The sequence below is a fragment of the Puma concolor genome, chromosome D1 (genome assembly GCF_028749965.1).
Source record: "Puma concolor isolate L17-30 chromosome D1, mPumCon1.1.hap2, whole genome shotgun sequence".
Classification (NCBI taxonomy): Eukaryota; Metazoa; Chordata; class Mammalia; order Carnivora; family Felidae; genus Puma; species Puma concolor.
In genome coordinates, this window is record NC_141676.1 from 71,767,541 (window position 1) to 71,786,672 (window position 19,132).

The 19,132-nt window shown below is 35.1% G+C and overlaps 1 long non-coding RNA gene and 1 pseudogene across 2 annotated transcripts in view; both read right to left on the reverse strand.

Moving 5' to 3' along the window:
• LOC147576805 (uncharacterized) overlaps nt 1-19,132 on the reverse strand; it is a 168,877-nt gene that overhangs the window by 117,544 nt on the left and 32,201 nt on the right. The window lies entirely within an intron of this gene.
• Nucleotides 1,852-5,283, reverse strand: LOC112865770 (transmembrane protein 223 pseudogene; annotated as a pseudogene).

A 19,132-nucleotide genomic window follows, 5' to 3' on the forward strand; every position in this document is an offset into this window, starting at 1 on the left:
AGGCATGGTCCCTACTGACATCAATGGGACATATAGTTCTAACCCTCATATCACATTTTCTCTTGATTTCTCTGTTATAGAGACATTTTGTTACCATATGGCATAAGCCACTTTTAGATGGGTATTCTGTTACTTTCAGCTGGAATCATCCTAACTGATCCACATACTTTAGTTTTTTTATTTTTATAATAACATCAACGTATGTTGGACAGAATATGGCAAGAGTCAAGTTATGAATCCAGCTTTATCTGGTTCCAAAGCTATGGATTTAGTTATTCTTCTACATTGCCTCTTTCATTCATGAATACATGATTTCATTTATCCTTTATAATTCCAAATTAGCACAGTAACTTTTGTCCCAGTAAAAACTTAACATTTGCAGAATTGAATTTACTTAAATTGAATCCTTCATAGTGAAATATTCTCTTCATTCCAAAAAGATAATGGAGAAATAAAAAGCAACCATTAACCTAAGATTTTTGATTTTCATGTCTTTTGAGATGCATTCTTTCCCCAAATCCATGTTTCTAGATATGTAGCCTCTCATCCAAAGAGAAGTATTTTTGCAAAACAAGCAGTGCTAGATCAGCTCCAGCTCCCTTTACTGTTTACTTGCTCCCACAAGGCAGGCTAAGTCATCTTTCTCCAGGAGGCAGTTTAAAACCATTTCTTTAACTCTGTGTGGTGCAGGAAGCAAGTTGCTACCTACCCTGCATCTCTATTATTTTGATCTAAAGCCCTTAGCTTCCTTATCCTTTTCTTCTATGCAGGTGTCCCTGTTATGAGTAGGTAAAAATAACAATTTTGGTATAGCTATTTTAAATCAGAAGAAAACATTCCAAGAGGTTATTTAAAATAAACAACAACAGGGGCGCCTGGGTGGCGCAGTCGGTTAAGCGTCCGACTTCAGCCAGGTCACGATCTCGCGGTCCGTGAGTTCGAGCCCCGCATCAGGCTCTGGGCTGATGGCTCAGAGCCTGGAGCCTGTTTCACATTCTGTGTCTCCCTCTCTCTCTGCCCACCCCCCCCCCCCCCGTTCATGCTCTGTCTCTCTCTGTCCCAAAAATAAATAAACGTTGAAAAAAAAATTAAAAAAAAAATAAAATAAAATAAACAACAACAGCAAAATACATAAAGTAGAGCTCTATTTTAGCCCTTCGGATTCAATCTATGAGAAAGGAGAGTGTCTTTAATGGGTCTTGGTCTCTCCCTCAGTCTCGTTCTCATACATTTAGTGTATCCAGTAAGGCACATCCCTAACCTCCAGAAACTTATGTTACAGTGTGGAGACAGTCACATTAGCAAATAACACTGGTATGCAGTATGTAATATTTCTTAGATATGTATAAGGTCCTGTGGAGACACAGAGAAAGAATAGCTCTGATAGAAGGGCCCATTCAGTTTTTGAAATCGATGTCATGTCTCAAAGATTGAAAAAGAGTTTGTCAGGCAGGAGAAAAGAAAGCCTATTCCACTACAGTGGAGGCAGTGTGAGCCTCTCATTGTGGAATGAAGAGAATATTTCACTATGAAGGATTCAATTTAAGTCAATTCAATTCGGCAAATGTTAAGTTTTTACTGGGACAAAAGTTACTGTGCTAATTTGGAATTATAAAGTCATGTGAAACAGTACAGAGCATTTTTCAGTATTCTCTTTTACTCAAAGAGGATAGCACAGGAGAGGTCAACTTCCAGGAGTTGAGGTTGGAAAGGGAGGCAGTGTGGAGTCATTCCACCTCCCTTACACTCTCACTCTGTTACACCACAGAGTAAATGAAGAGCTCTGTCCTCACTTTACACAAATGTCCTCCTGAAGCTTCCTTGCTACCCATTCTTTGTACCAGTTCTGTATGTTGTGCTTCAGACCTTTCTAATTTATTTCCTGTCCTCATGCTTTTGTCCTCAACTCTTCATATTTGTTTTTGTTTGTTTGTTCTTGTTGTTTTGGGGTGGGGGGTGACTGCTCTTTTATTTGCCGTTAATGAACTTTGGGGCCCCTTGTGTGACCTTGGTCATCACCCCATCACCAAGGTTCTGCTTTTGTTCCCCTCTAGGAGGGGTAAGTAACCCAAGGTGGTTTCTTCACAAGCTGCAGTAGGCACCCACAGTGTTGTCAGGGTATCATGTTGGGGAAATGTCCAGCTTTGCCCAAGAGTTAGTAGAAGTGCTGGCCTTTGATCTTCAGAGACAACATGGCATAGACTTCACCACGATGGACCATGCAGGATACCTGGTTCAAAGGAACCATCAGTGGTGAACCCTCTAGCCTGTAGCATCACTGAACTCACAGAATAAAGGGAGAAGAGAAGACCAGCGCCAAGTACCAGGGTCCTGATGGTGCCACAGTGGACTGCCAGGCTGCAGCACCAGGGCATGGAGTGCAGGTCCAATGGCCACAGTCTGGGAAGTCTGTATCTGCAGGCAGTGCCTGGAGCAGGAGTCGGGCCAAGGCAGCTATGCTAGGGAGGCCCAGATGATGCTCTGGACCGTGCAGAACAGCCCAAGGACTAAGAAGAAGTGGCCCCGTTCACACACGAAGAACAGCACATCTTGCGGCAGGGCTGCGTCTTTCAGGGTCCACTGTTATTCAGGTGTAACCTTGGCCTGCTTGGCTCCACTTCTGGGGCAGGACTTCCACCTCAAACATTCATATTTGATGCAAGGCATTTCTGCTGATTTCTAAGCACATCCTTCACTGTTCTCTCTCTTGACAACATTTCTGAGAGTACTTCAGATAAACACGATTCCCAGTTTTTGTTGGCTTTCTCTTTAGTCCTGCCACGGGGAACACTCCCACAGGTCATATTGCAAAATGTTTGTACAATATGCTAAAGCATTTGGATTTTATTTTGAGGCCAACAGTGAACAATTAATGATGTGTAAGCAAAGGAATGACTTGAGCAGATTTGCATTTTGGGAAATATCCCTCTGGTTGAAGTGTAGAAATAAATTGGAATAGGATAAAAATAGAGGGAGGGAAATCCATGGAGTTGTTTGTAATGATTGAGACATGAATAGTGACAGGCCACTGATCAAAGATGAAGGGAAGTGGATTCAAGAGTCAGTCAGTAGGTACCATGTCACGTTATCACCAGTCAACATAATCAACTTAGGTCAGTTTTCTCTTTTATTTCTTAAAAGGACCTGCCAATGCCTATATATTTTCTCTTGTTTTATCCCTTAAATCCATCTCTCCAACTAAAATAAGCAATTATGAATACAGAGAAATAAACTTCTAGAGCTGAGTTTGACATTATCTAAGGCAATTCCCTCATTAGACAGAATGGAGGTCTCACTGTGAGAGGCCACATATATGGTTTGCTCTCCTTTCTAATCTGCTTTTGATGCCATTTAACAAGAACTTTTGTTTTCCTTTACACTCCTCATTTTCACTTAGGTATATTCTCCATCAAACAGAAGTACACACTGCTTCCATATTCTTCATTCTTTCTCCAGGGAGTAGACAGGGCTTAGAGAGGTATTGGAAGAGGGACACAAAATCCATGTGCAAGCAGTAATGACACTACTTACCCACTTGAGCCCCATTCCCCAAGTCACTGGGCTGGAGAACTCTCTCCTGTATTGTTAGGTTCTGCACTATAATCCTGCCTGCTTCCAGCCCAATGGTTATGCCTCCCCTTGGAAAGCTCACGCTGTCTGTTTGGGGGTGACTTTAAATGGAATGTCACCCAAGTGACACCTTTGTGGCTTGTCATCAGCATCTTCCATTAAGTACAGCCATGTGAGTGTCTGATGGACTGTGTGAAACAGGCAATTTCCCAATTATAAGTAACTTTACTTGTTTTAAAAGTCTCAAGCCTTGTCACACACTTCTGTTGAAGGAAGATATTGCTTCTCAGTTTGTCACAGACTGTGATGCCCTTATATAATAGCTTTCTGTATCTCAGTGCTTACTTTTAAAAGCCCACCAGCTATTTCCATGTTACTAACAGCTGTTGTTAAATTAAATTAAATTTCTAAGTAAAATAATTATTTTGGGGGAGATTCAGGACTGAAGAGTTTTGTGAATGTCAAATTACTTTTTCTGTGTTCACTTCAGGAAGTTCTAATTTCTTTTTATCCACTTTCTGTAACAAATTCCAGACTGTGAAGATGTCTCAAAGTTCTGTAACCAATCTATATTGTTTGCATTCCATTGTCTTTAATGCACTTTAGCATTTCTTTAATCTCTCCCACAGAGAAGAAATTCCACCTAGTCTTATTTTTTTTGAGTGGGACTTCTCCTTTGTACAAAATAAAATGCACCTTCAAAGGTGTCTCAGTAAATAACATTTCTCTTTCACAGCTACATACATTTACACTTCGGAAAAAAAGTGAAAACATTGTCAAATGCAGCACATTACTAGACTTTATGATATATAATGAACTTTAGAGGTCTTGTAGTCTACTAGTTTGAAAAACAAATCATACTACAGACTCAGTGTTCACTGTCTACCAGGTAAAATATAGAATGTGAGCCAGAAAGAAGGGGAATCTGAGCCTCAATCCCACAGAGGGGAATGGTAAAAGGAATAGTCATAAAAGGGTAAACAATTTGTCATACTGAATAGTAAATCAGTGGATGGAAAATACATATCTAATTTGCATATTAGATATTACATTACATTAGATATTACATAGATTTTATGTTACATCTAGTATTGCATATTAGATATTTGATCTAATTTGAGAGTAAAGATTTGCTCAAGGTCACACATTGGCTGTTTGAAGATGCACCCCTGAGTCTCTTGGCTGTGCTTCTTATACATTACACCATAGCTGCTATTTGGCCCATTATACTAAGTATCTTGTCAGTAAAGAGAGATCTTTCCTTAAGAGAATAGATATTAGAGTCCGGGAGGTCTGTTTATATTCTTACTTCTCCACTATGTGACTGGGGGTAAGATGTTTTAGCTTTCTAAGCTGCAATAATTTCAACTTTAATATGATAATACTGACAGTACATATACACAGACATTAAATGACAAATGCATGCAAACTTTTTTGCTGAAGCTTGATACCATGCTTAATAACAGTTGAGTCATTAAGATTTTTAAAAATTATATATAAATATTTGCCTAAGACAAATAGTAGCTAGTAAATGATGGAGTTTCCACCTCATTTTATCTCTAAGTTGGAAGACTTCCACTGCTTCCACTTCATTCTTAGGATCCTCATTAAACCCTCCTTTTCCACTCTACTTTGGTGCTACCAAAAAAGCATCTTACCTATAGAGTCTTTGAAATTTCCTTGAGAGTCTTCATAATGGGAAGTCCCTACCATTTCCACCATGACATTTTCTTAGAATATAATCAAATATCATCATCACTCTAAGAAAACGTTGCCTAATGCCTACATGTCTTCTATTCATACATTCAATTGTTAAATCACATTTCTGTCTTAGACATGAACATAATCTTCCAAATGCTTAAAGGCATATTCTTACCATTTACCATCTATAACTTATCCATCACCAAGTCTTATTATGCCTTAAACTCCTTCCCTTCAATGCCACTGTTGCAGTGGTTTTTCAGTTTCATTGTTTATTTTTCCCTTCCCTCCAGTGCTTCTCCTTGGAAATCAGGCCTTCACACTGGTTCCAGAGTAGTCTTACTTTTTATAATGATAATCTCATCATTTCCTACTTAAAACTCATCAGTGACTCACTGGGTTGTCTCATTCACTATCCATACATCACAGTTCATTTAAGGGTAAGAATCAAGGCCTTTAATGAAGACTGACCCCTTATTCTATAGGTTGGCTTATGGCCACCTCTATAGCTTTGTCTCTTGCCACATTTTTTGATATATGAGTTCCCATCTATCCCCCCACACCTTCCCACTATTGAAAATTATGTTTTGTATTTGACATGCTTACAATTCTATACATCTGTACTCCCCTCCCTGTCATGTCTGTCTTATTTTACTCCTTTCATTATTCACATTTTTAGATCTTCACTGTGGTAGGCAGAATAATGGCCCTGCAAAGATGTTCAACTACTAATCCCTGAAACCTATTTCTAGTTGTGATGGCTAATTTTATGGGTCAACTAGGCCAGATATTTGACAAAACATTATTCTATACATTTTTGTAGAGGTATTATTTTTTTTTTACATGAGATAGACATTTAAATAATTAGACTTAGAATACCCTCTATAATGTGGGTGGGTTTCATTCAATCAGTTGAAGACCTTAATAGGAAAAAAAAAATGACCTTCTCCAGTGAAGAGGGAATATATCTATATATCTATATATCTATGTCTTTTGGTTTTGTTTCTGTGGATAACCCTGACTATGCCATGTTACTTGACCTGACAAAGGAAAAGGAACTTGCCATGTGTGGTTAAGTTTAGGATCTTGAGATAGAAGGATCATCTTGAATCATCCAGGTATGTCCAACATAATCACAAGGGAGGCAGGAGAGGCAGAGTCAGAGAGTTTGGAGCTGTTATACCTGGCTGACTTTGAAGATGAAGGAAGGGGCAATAAGCCAAAAAAATTAGGAGGTCTCTAAAGCTGTGAAAGGCCAGGAGATAGATTCCTCCTAGAGTATCCAGAAGAATACAGCCCTGCTAACACCATGATTTTAGTCAAGTGAAAGCTATTTGAGATTCCTGACCTCTATAACTATAAGATAATACCTTTATATTAAGTCAACAAATTTGTGTCCTTTTGTTACAGTAGCAGTAAGAAACTAATACAGATTTTGGTGCATGGAAGTGAGATGGTGCTATGTGAATACCTAAAATGTGCAAGCATTTAGGAATTGGGCAGAAGATGAAAGAATTCTGAGGAGCATATAGCAAAGTCTAGATTGCCTTTAATAGACTGTTAATATAATGGGGCGCCTGGGTGGCTCAGTCGCTAAGCGTCCGACTTCAGCTCAGGTCATGATCTCGCGGTCCATGAGTTCCAGCCCCGCGTCGGGCTCTGTGCTGACTGCTCAGAGCCTGGAGCCTGTTTCGGATTCTGTGTCTCCTTCTCTCTCTCACCCTCCCCCGTTCATGCTCTGTCTCTGTCTGAAAAATAAATAAACGTTAAAAAAAAAATTAAAAAAAAAAAAGACTGTTAATATAAATGTGGACATTAACAACTCTGCTAGTGAAAACTCAGAATGAAGTGAAAAGTGAACAGAAAACTTATATTGTCTTAGTGCACACATAAATCATTATAAGCAGACTGTTGGTAGAAATATGAGCATTAAAGATATTGCTGGTGAGGGATCACAAGAATATGAGGAATATGTTATTGGAAACTGAAGAAAAGAAGATCCTTGTCATATTGTGGTGGAAAGTTTCTGATTCTTGATTTTGGCTCAGGTCATGATCCCAGAGCCATGGGGATCAAGACCCATGTCAGGCTCCATGCTGAGTGCGGAGCCTACTTGGGATTCTCTCTCTCTCTCTTCCTCTGCCCCTCTTCCCTGCTTGCACTCTCTCTCTCACACACTCAAAAATAAGTAATAAATAAATAAATAAATAAATAAATAAATAAATATTCACACAAAAAACAAAAAATGGAAAGGAAAAACGCAAGTATGTGAGGTAAAAAAAAGAAAAAAAATACATGTCCATATACATATATATAATCTTCAAATTTGAAAATGTGTCAGGGGAATAAAAAGAAAAGGCACACACTCTTGAGATGGTTATTAGTATTTTGGAAGAACAAGGAGAAATATATGACCAAACATATAACAAAATATATGGAAATGAAGATAATGGAAGAAATGATAAAGGACTCAGAAGAAAAAGCCAGGGGCTTTTACTTGCTAACAATGGGACTTATAGAAGAGAAAGGATCTAGCATAAGGGAGGCAATGGTTAACAAATGACAGAAGAAAATCTCTGTGAATTTAAAAACATTTAAATTTGTGTGCCTCTGTGGCTCAGTCAGTTGAGTATCCCACTCTTGATTTTGGCTCAGCTCATCATCTGAAGGTTCATGCTCTGTGCTGACAGGCAGAGCCTACTTGGGATTCATTCCCTCTCTCTCTTCCCCTCCCCCACTTGCACACAACACTCTTTCTCTCTCTCAAAAATAAACGTTAAAAAATAAAAACATTTAAATCTCCTAATTTCAAGTCCTCTCCACATTCAGGCAAGATGAAGAAAACAAAGTTATCAACGTAGACATGTCCCGATAAAACACATGAACACTAAATATAAAGACTTTTTTTTTAAGATAAAGACTTTTTTTTTAATGTTTATTTTTCAGAGAGAGAAGACAGAGTGTGAGCAGGGGAGGGGCAGAGAGAGAGAGGGAGACACAGAATCTGAAGCAGGATCCAGGGTCTGAGCTATTAGCTCAGAGCCCAACAACGGGCTCAAAGTCAGGAACTATGAGATCATGATCTGAGATTATGAAGTCAGATGCTTAACAGACTGAGCCACCCAGGAGCCCCAAGATAAAGACTTTTTTAAAAGATTAAAATAATGTTTAAAATTTGAAAGATTCCTGACAGAAAAATAAATTTTAATAAAATATTAGAGTCATACCAGACATTTAATCTAAAATAATAGAAATCTAAAAGATAAAGAATGACAGCTACAGATAATAGGGAAAAGAACTACACTAGACTCTTTATTTTTTGAGTTCATTGTTAAGTAATCTCTATACCCAACATGGGGCTCAAACTCATAATCCTGAGATCAAGAGTTGCATGCTCTACTGTCAGAGCCAGCCAGGCACCCCAGGACTACTACAGTAGACTCTTTTTTTTTTTTTTTTTTTTTTTTCAACGTTTTTATTTATTTTTTTGGGACAGAGAGAGACAGAGCATGAACGGGGGAGGGGCAGAGAGAGAGGGAGACACAGAATCGGAAACAGGCTCCAGGCTCTGAGCCATCAGCCCAGAGCCTGACGCGGGGCTCGAACTCACGGACCGCGAGATCGTGACCTGGCTGAAGTCGGATGCTTAACCGACTGCGCCACCCAGGCGCCCCTACAGTAGACTCTTATATGCAATCAAATATTATTTATCTGTCAAGAAAAAAGGAAATAATTTCTAGATATTCAAATATTTGGAGAACATATGTATTTGATAAAAATATTCCTGAAAGGATTCTAACAAATCAAGAAATGAAATTTATCAGAGAATCAAGATGGGAGAAACTGAACTGGTTAGCAATGATTCAATCTCTCTCCCATTCCTAACCTCCATCTATATATGTTTGTAAATGGATAATGATAGTGTGTGAAGGTATAATGAAAATTCTAAACAAGAGCTCTTCAGCTTATACAGTCATATTGTAAAGGAAAACCTGATAGTCACCTGTGATTAGATATTCTAAATTATCTTAACAAATATAGGTTTTCAGGAAGTAGAAGACTATCAAGAAATCTTAAAACTTTCTAAACTTCTTATCCTATAGTAATCTAAGGGTTAGGAAAATAAAATACACTAAAATGTTTATCTTAATACAATGTAAAATAAAGCAAGAGAAACAGGAAATATAGAGATGTAAAATATTTGGTGTTTTGTTTTCATATTATACTGAATATATAGATTTATAAATACAGATAGATATAGATGTCTGAGTTTCAGGAAATGAAGAGTAAACACAATGTCTTGGAAGAATATAAATATTCACTAATAAAAAGGGAGAAATGTTGAATAAAAACTGACTAAAACCAAAACAAAATAAAGAAAATGAATAAGAAGAAAAACTAATGTGATGAACATAATGTAAAATGGAAAGAATAAAAGCAAGTATATCAATTGTTACAACAAATGTGAGATATTTTACTTAAAAATGGAGAAAAGACATATTTTTCAATAAAGGCTTTGGTTAATTGAGTATTCATAGGGAAACAAATAAAATTGGATGTTTCCCAAACATAGAACAAAAACATTAACTTCAGGTAGGTTGTAGACCAAGATAAAAAAGAAAACCTATAAGGCTTTAAGAAGATCACATGAGAAAATATCATCACCTAGTATTATGGAAAAACTGCTTATGCAAAGAAAATATTAACCATTTGATAAAAGACTGACATCTTAAGGAAAGTGAAAAAAAAGGAAAAGGTATGTGTATCACATATACCTAGCAAAGTGTTTGCACCAGAATATATAAAAACTTCTGAAAAAACAATAAGAATAAAAGAGGAAACTCAAAAGAATATTAGGCATAAAACTTGAACTATTACTTCTATTAACAGGAAATCCAAATGGTCAATGAATATTAAAAAATGGGTAATATCATTAATAATCAGGAAAAGTGAAACCACACCCACTAACACCAGAGTGGCAGATAGACAAAAATGGGAAAGTCTGACAATACTAAGTGTTATCAAGGATGTTAACCAAATGATATTCATATTTACTATTAGTGGTATTGCAATTAATTCAATTACACTGGAAAATGGTTGGGCATTATCAAGTTAAAAGTTTAAGATGCACATGATCTATGATGCAGCTATTCTACTCAAGATATATATCCTAGAAAATCCATGCATTGTGTGCACTAGGATACATGTTCAAGAATGTTTAGAGCATCATGGCCAAAGCTAGAAAACAAGTCTCTCAATAGGAGAATGGATAAATAAATTGTGGTGTAATCCTAAAAGAGAATTCAATACAATGATGAAAATGAACCTAAGCTATATGCAAGAACATGGATGAATATTACAAACAGATTGCTGAAAAAAGGAACAGGACATGAAATAATGAATATAGCATAATTCAAAACTAGGTATGAAGTTTCAAACTTAAGAGTGGTAATAGTTTTGTGCTTCGAAATTATCACTATAACCTTCTCACACATGTAAACTCTTCTCAAAATTTATAATTATTTTTTAAAGTTTGTTTATTTTTGAGAGAGAGAGAGAGAGCAAGAGCAGAAAGGGGCAGAGAGAGAGAAAGAGAGAGAATCTGAAACAGGCTCCCTGCCTGCAGTGCAGAGCCCAACACAGGGCTTGATCCCATAACCCTGAGAAAATGACCTCAGCTGAAATCAATAGTCAGGCATATAACCCACTGAGCCACCCAGATACCCCTCAAAATTTATAATTTATGTATGCCATCTCTTTCTAATGGATTCTGATCTGATTCAATTGTTAAAATTATGGTAAAATTGTTTTGGAAACACTATTATTGATGGTTGTATTTTCCAAAGTCAGCCACAAAATTATTTCCTACCATGCATGCTTTTCCTACATGACATTCCTACCATAGATAGATGAGACTTATGTTCTGTCCTCTTAGAACTGGTTGGGTATATGCCAGCTAAGTGATGCTGTATGACCTCTGAAGCTAGGTCAAAACAGGTGATACAGTTTCCTCCTGACTCTCTTGGGACTCTCACTCCTAGAATTCAGTCACTATGCATGAGAAAGCCTAATCAGTCATACAGAGTAGTCATTTTTAGGGGTTCGTATGTAGGTATGAAGTCCCAGTAGATAGCCAGGAAAATCCACCATGCATGTGAATGAGCAAACATTGAAATGATTTCAGATCTCAGTTACTAAATCATTCCTAGCCATTGAATCTTCCTATCTGAGGCTCCAGACATCACAGAGGAGAAACAACCTGTTCCCACAGTAGTATTTATGACTTTCTAACCTACAGAATCCATGAGTATAATAAAATAGTGTTTGCTTTATGTCACTAGGCTGGGTTTTCTGTGAAGCAAAGGAGTAACCAGAGAGATTTTGGTACCTGAAGTTGTGTATTACTATCACAAAAGGCTAAAACAGCTATCATTGACTTTGGGACTATGCAGTGTGTGAAAACCAGAAGGCCTCAAAAAAAGTATTAGCAGATCCAGCAGTTTTGAGGAGGCCGTAAGCGAAGGCTTGAAGAAAACAAGTAACATTTTAGTAGCAGTTGGAGGAAAGGGGAACCTTGTTACTTATTAGTGAAAAGTTCCGCAAAACAATCACCTGCAGTGAAGAAAACAAGATACACACCTAATACACTTGATGACATACCGGAGGAGATTTCCAGGAAGACTATTGAAAGTGCCACCTGGCTTTCTCTCACTGCATAATAAATGTGACAGGAGAGAGATAAGCAAAAGAAAAAAAAAAATAAATCTAAAGAAACCAGCACTTGTTGGGTTCAAAAATATAACTATTTAATTCCCACCTTCTCCAGATGTCAAATTATTCTGAATTTAAGAAATGAGCTCCAAAGATCAAAATTAAGGTAGGGTTGTCAGATCCTTTGTTAAGACATCAAAAATATGTAAGACGATGTCTTATAGAACCTCTCAGACTGACAAAAAAGTTCCAAAAGGGGGTAGGTGTCTTGAAGATCTTCTCCAGTAAGATTTTTAGACACTCTATGATTAAGAATCTTTTCAAAATTTCAGTTTTTGATTGCTTTATTATGTGAAATTGATTCATGTTCTTTTAAATTCTTCTTCCTCATTAATAACTGCACATATTCTTTATTTGAACCACAAATTTTAAACAGAACATTTTTAAGTGTCATTCTCATAGAAATAGTAAATGATTAGCACTTTCAACTATTTTTGTAGCACTTTCAACTATTACTGATAAAACTTTTGAGTGTCATTTGTATCCAACCTTTATGTTACTAGGATTAGTCACTCATATTTTTGATTGAAATAATCATTTAGTTTCTATTTCCTCAAATGTAAGTTATTTATTTTGTACTCTCTTCCACATCACAAGACATTCCAGTCTTTTCTGACTTTTGCACAGTATCAGAAAAATGTCTAGACTACAGTCCATTATTAATGCTATTTTCTTCTTCCTTACAGATTCAGAAGAATCAATCTAAACTAAGAATTATTAGTCACAACACAATTCAAGGATAATGACAAACTAATGCTTCATCTAAAGGACAGTGAGTTTCATAAACCATCCTCAGAGCAGACTTGCAACTAATCAGGACTTAGGCCACCTGGAAGACAGTGCTGAGTGTTTTACAGATGCTACCATGATGGGAATCCAAATCTCCAGTGGTCTCTGTGGCATCCTAAGACAATCAGCATAAATAACTACATTATAACTTTATTATTAATTAATATTGCTGCTTACCACAATTACTATTACTGTTATAATTACTTCTACAGGAAAGAACCTCAGTTAAGAAAAAAAAAGCAGTGTGGCCATTTTAGTACTGAAACTTTGAGAGACTAAGAACCAACTTAGTACAAAGGTAGAAGCAGGTAGACTTAGGTGGCTATGTTAAGAATCCACACACACAAAAAAGGAAATATATTCTATGTGAGATGGCAATAAATGCTATAGAGAAATAAGGAAGAAGATTTCAAGGATACAATGAGACTAAAGTTTCTGTTTAATATGGAAGATAAAGGAAAGTCTTTCAAAAATATAACAATAACAGGCATTCTTCGGTGATAATTTACAGAGCTATAATCTATGCACCTTTCTGTATGTGTTTCTGTATGTGTTTGAAATATTATATTTCAAAAATGTTTTTAAAAATTCAGTTATCATCAACAATGTTTCAACTATTTGAATTATTTTAAGAATTTAAAATACATTATTTTAATGTAAAATAATGTAAAATACATTATTTTAATGTAAAATTCAAAGGGGCACCTGGGTGGCTCAGTCAGTTAAGCGACCAACTCTTGGTTTTGGCTCAGTTCACGATCTAATGTTTCATGCTTGGGATTCTCTCTCTCCCTCTCTCTCTGTCAGCCCCTCCTCTGCTCTCTCTCTCTCTCTCTCTCAAAATAAATGAACATTTAGGGGCGCCTGGGTGGCGCAGTCGGTTAACCGTCCGACTTCAGCCAGGTCACGATCTCGCGGTCCGGGAGTTCGAGCCCCGCGTCAGGCTCTGGGCTGATGGCTCAGAGCCTGGAGCCTGTTTCCGATTCTGTGTCTCCCTCTCTCTCTGCCCCTCCCCCGTTCATGCTCTGTCTCTCTCTGTCCCAAAAATACATAAACGTTGAAAAAAAAAATTAAAAAAAAAATAAATGAACATTTAAAAAAATGTAAAACTCATGACTTTGAAGTTATTTTTATGGCTTAGGTTGGTCTTCTGCACTAGAAGGAACATTATCTGAAATAATACAGCTCATTTTATTATTTGTGGCTGAGAAAAGTTGGGTTTTTGAAAACTTTGAAAACTGTATTAAATCTCTATGCAGATGGTTCACTGTAATATTAAAAGAGACTGGAGTGTGAGCCATGATTTTGAAAATTTCCAGATGTTTTTAATTGGCACTGTCTCCAAATAAAAGTATCTCTAGATGATGCAGTAATTGGTAAGTTACTGTAGTCATCTTTTTCCAATAAACTTTAAATTTATTTCTTGTCAACATATAAATATCAAAGAGGATTAAATAATATATCTGAAGATCTGGAAATTAGCAATTGGAAGAATACATATGCAAACCAAATTGGCAACAACTTGTGTTCTAGCTACAGAAGTGGTTTGGATGGAAATTATGGAATGGAGACCATTAAAAATTTTAAAACTAAATTTTAAATTACACTTGGCTCTTCTAAATGATATTTTAATAGAGATGCTAGTATTTTTTTCTCTTTATAAGAAAGAAATATATTAGTTTTAAAGTTGATAGATTATTCAATAAACAGAGTGACTGAATGTCTAAGTCAAAGCAAAGAATCCATGAAAAGAGAAGTGAAGCTCTAGAAATGAAGAAATATGACATATCATTTGAAATAAAATAAATCACAATTTCTAGAGGCTTAGATTGCCTAATAAGTTATATGAAAATGTGCTTATAAGATGACAAATATGAAATACATAATAAAATTTTGTATTTCTTCTAATTTATTGAGTCTCAAAAGTTAGCCCAAAGATGTTTACAAAGCTCTATGAGTTAGTAGTAAAAAATGATTCAATAAAATTGGGTAACTAATCATGACAGTGTAATAAATAATCATCCCTTAACATAATCTAATAACTAATTTTATTCACTCAGTCAAAAGTAGAGAGATTAATACTATGTGAGATTTTAATATACTCCAAGGTAGTCAAAAAAATCATTTTAAAAGTAATTTGTTCTGCTTTTGGGTCTATTTTTCTTTTAAACATTATCTTTCCATTCTCCTTTTGATAATTGGTTGATTCAAGTACCATTTATTTATTGATTTTTTGGTTATTTTTGTAGCATATTTGTTAGGAGATTATCAGTTTTCTAGATCTGATGGTTTTTTTGCCAAAGAGTTGCACATAATATTCTTATATTCATTGTCCTCATTTTCATACCCCCAGATACATTTTTTTCTCATTTCTAAGTTTTTAAATATTTTTTTTAATTTTTATTTATTTCCAAGAGACAAAGCATGAGGAAGGGGAGGGGCAGAGAGAGAGGGAGACACACAATCTGAGGCAGGTTCCAGGCTCTGAGTTATCAGCACAGAGCCCAACACGGGGCTCCAACTCAAAACTGTGAGATCATGACCTGAGCCGAAGTTGGTCACATAACCAACTCAGCCACCCAGAGGTCCCCCTCTCATTTCTAATTTTAACTGCTTTTTCTCTTTCACCGTTTTGCTTAGTTAAGTCTTAAATTCAAATGATAACTCTGGAATTCATTTTTCTAATATATTTTCTATTTCATTAGTTTTAAAAGTTATTAATTCTTGGTGCACCTGAGTGACTCAGTCAGTTAAGCATCCAACTCTTGATCTCAACTCAGGTCTTGACCTCAGGGTAGTGAGTTCAAGCCCCATATTGGGCTCCACACTTAAAAAAGTTATTAATTCTTTTACTCTATTTACATTTTGCATGATTTTAATGTTTTATCTTCCAAATTAGTGATGTAAATATTAAATTTCTTGATTTTTGCCTTGTATTCATTAATAATGAATACATTTCAAATATATATATACATGTATGTGTATATATATATATCACTAGCAAATAGTCATGTGCTTTGTTACAAAGTATATCTTCACAGCTTTCCCAAAAGTAAAGATTTTATAAGTACTCTCTGATAATAAGCCAATGTATTAAGATAAATAAAGTCACAAGTACTTGGAATTAATTAGCACATATTTAGATAATCTTTGGACCATAATTGAAATAAAGCCTAAAATTACCTAATTCTTATAAAAAGACAAAATGTGAATACTCCAAACCCAAACTATGGGAAAAAACTAAAACAATTAATAGAAAACCATACAGACCTTAAATGTCTTCATTATTAAGGAATAAAATATAAAAGTCAATAAATTTAATATTTATATCACTAATTTACAAGATAAAACAATTAAAATTATGCACAATGTAAATAGGGTAAAAGAACTAATAATACTTAAAACTAATAGAAAATACATTAGAAAAATAAATTCCAGAGTTGTCATTTGACAATAGATAAGATTTAACTAAGCAAAATAGTGAAAGAGTGAAAGCAGTTAAAATTAGAAATAAGAAAAAAAATATATCTAGAAGTATAAAAATGAGGAAAGTGTAAATAAGAATATTACGTGCATATGTGGAATTTAAGAAACAAAACAGATGAACATAGGGGAAGGGAAGCAAAAATGAGATAAAAACAAAGAGGGAGACAAACCATGAAAAACTAAAATAAAGAGAACAAACTGAGGGTTGCTGGTGGGATGTTGGGTGTGTGGGCTAAATGGGCAATGGGCATTAAGAAGGACACTTGTTGGGATGAGCACTGGGTGTTATATGTAAGTGATGAATCACTAAATTCTACTCCTGAAATCATTATTACACTATATGCTAACTACCTTGGACTTAAATAAAATTTAAAAAATGAAAAAAAAGAAATATTCATATGTAAATAAAACTGTATTTTATATACAGTATGAAGTATAATAGACCAAAACATATGTACTAACCACTCATTTTATTTTTACTAACCACTCATTTTAAAAATGTAATATTATCAATAATTTTAAGGACCCGGTTTACTACTTCTTGCATTCTCCTGCTTACCTGCAGTTGCTCTTCCATTGATGTTAATTGCTTCTCTGATTATTCTGTATATTTTCTTTTCTTTTCACAATAATTTAACCACATATGTATATATGCCAAAGCAATGTATTATTAAATTATATAAAATACAAATGTGTATAAATTTATATATAAATAGCATGATGCTGTGAAAAAGAATATTATGTGCAACTCTTCAGCAAAAATTTCAAATCTATAAAAATTGATAACTTCTTAATGAGTATGTTATAAAAACAAAAACAACAACAATACATAATTTGAATCAACCAATTACCAAAAAGAGAAAAGACAATAGCCCTGAGGTCAGTAGAAGGTAGGAAATGAAGGAAGGAAATAATAAAGGTCAGAGCAAAAATAAATGACTAAGTAACAATAGGAAAAAAAATGAAATCAGAGCTTTAAAAAGATCAACAAAATTGGTAAACCTGTAGCCAGACTCATGAAAGAGAGAGAGAGAGAGAGAGAGAGAGAGAGAGAGAGAGAGAACTCAAACAAAATCAGAAATACAAGAGGACAAATGACAACTGATACCACAGAAATACAAAGGATTGTAAGAGAATAATATGAAAAACTATATGCCAACAAATTGGGCAACCTAGAAGAAAATAGATAAATTCTCAGAAATATACAATGTTCCAAAACTGAACCAGGAAGAAATAGAAAATTTGAATAGACCTATTACAAATTACAAAATTGAATTGGTATGAAAAAGGTATGAGAAAAATAGGAGTTCAGGACAAGATGGATTTACAGTTGAATTTTATCAAACATTTAAAGAGCTAATACCTACTCTCCTCAAACCACTCCAAAAAATAGAAGAGGTAGGAAAGCTTCCAAATACATTCTACAAAGTCAGCATTATCCTGATACAAAAACCAAAGATAAAACAAAAAAAGAAAACTACAGGCCAATATCCCTGATGAACATAGCTGCAAAAACTCTCACAGAATGTTAGCAAACCACATACAATACACTGAAAAGATCAAGTGGGATTTATTCTGGGGATGCAAGAATGATTCAATATTTGCAAACAACTAATGCGATACATCATATCAACAAAATAAAGGATGTAAATCATTTGATCATCTCAATGGATGTAGGGAAAGCATTTGACAAAATGCAACAATCATTCATGATAAAAACTCTCAACAAAGTGGAGTTAGAGGGAATATACCTTAATATACCTCATTCATAATTATATATGAAAACCCACAGTTAACATCATATACAGCAGTGAAAAACTGAGAGCATTTTCTCTAAGATTACGAACAAGACAAGGTGTTCACTCTCACCACTTTTATTTAACATAATACTAGAAGTTCTAGCCACAGCAATGCTTTCAGAAAAATAAATAAGAGTAATCCATATTGGTAAAGAAGTTAAACTGTCACTATTTGCAGATATACTATACATAGAAAATCCTAAAGACTCCACTAAAAATCTACTAGAAGTAATAAATAATTTCAGTAAAGTTGCAGGACACAAAATTAATACTCAGAAATAGGTAGTGTTTCTATACATTAATAATGAAGTAAGAGAGAAAGTAAAGAGAGAAAAAGTAAGAGAAAGTAAGAGGAAAAAACACAACACTAATTATAATTGCACCAAAAAGAATAAAATACCCCAAACAAATTTAACCAAAGAGGTGAAAGACCTGTACTCTGAAAACTAAAAACACTGAAAGAAATTGAAGACAACACAAATGGAAAGATATTCCATGCTCATGTATTAGAAGAATTAATATTGTTAAAATGTCCATATAATCCAAAGTAACCTATGGATTCAATGAAACCCCTATCAAAATACAAACAGTATTTTTCACAAAACTAGAACAAATAATCCTAAAATTTTTATGGAACCACAAAGGACCCTAAATAACCAAAGCAATCTTGGGGAAGAAAAACAAAGATGCATTCTAGATCACAATTTCTGGATCACAATTCTAAATTTCAAGATGTACTACAAAGCTATAGTGACCAAAACAGTATGGTACTGGCACAAAAATAGACACATAGATCAGTGAGACAGAATAAAGAGCCCAAAAATAAATCCATGATATATGGTCAGTTAATCTAGGACAAAAGAGGCAAGTGTATATGACAGGCGAAAGACAGTCTCTTCAATAAATGGTGCTGGGGAAACTGGACACTTACATGTAAAAGAATGACACTGGACTATCTTTTAACACCAGACACAAAAATAAATCAAAATGGATTAAAGATCTAAGTGTGAGACCTG